The sequence below is a fragment of the Lycium ferocissimum genome, chromosome 11 (genome assembly GCF_029784015.1).
Source record: "Lycium ferocissimum isolate CSIRO_LF1 chromosome 11, AGI_CSIRO_Lferr_CH_V1, whole genome shotgun sequence".
NCBI lineage: Eukaryota > Viridiplantae > Streptophyta > Magnoliopsida > Solanales > Solanaceae > Lycium > Lycium ferocissimum.
Window position 1 is genome coordinate 45,596,253 of NC_081352.1, and position 668 is coordinate 45,596,920.

Below are 668 nucleotides of genomic sequence, written 5' to 3' on the forward strand. Positions count from 1 at the left end.
AAGTAATTTTTTATTAAAAGGTTACTATTGCTACGATAAATTTCAACACGTGGCAAAATTAATAATTAGCTACGAAATTTTACTATAGCCAAAATTATAGCTATATTGTGTAACTATTGCCACAATCTTTTATAACTTGAAGCAAATATATTTATTTAGCTACAACATTTTGTTTCAAATAATTTATTGTGGCTAAAAGGTTACTATTACTACAGTAAGTTTCAATCCGTAGCAAAAATTAATAATTAGCTACGAAATTTCTTTTTAGCAAAACATTCGTGGTTATATCATTTAGCTATTGCCACAAATTTTATAACATGAAGCAAAATTATTGATTTAGCTACAATATTTTGTTTCAAATAATTTATTGTGGCTAAAAGGTTATTATTGCTACAGTAACTTTTATCGCGTGGCAAAAACTTATGATTAGCTATAAGAGTTTATCGTAATAAAGTTGTAGCTATTTCAGTAACTATTGCCACGATAGTTAGCAATTATGGCAAAAATGAGAAATTAGCTTTGTCAATTTGATTTTCGTGGCAAAGAAATTTTACGAATTTGTAAATAGCTACGGAATTCAAATTTTTGTGGCTATTAATAGGTAATAGCTACGCTTTTTAAATTCGTAGCTTAGATTTCGTAGCTATAGATACACTGTGTTGTAGTGC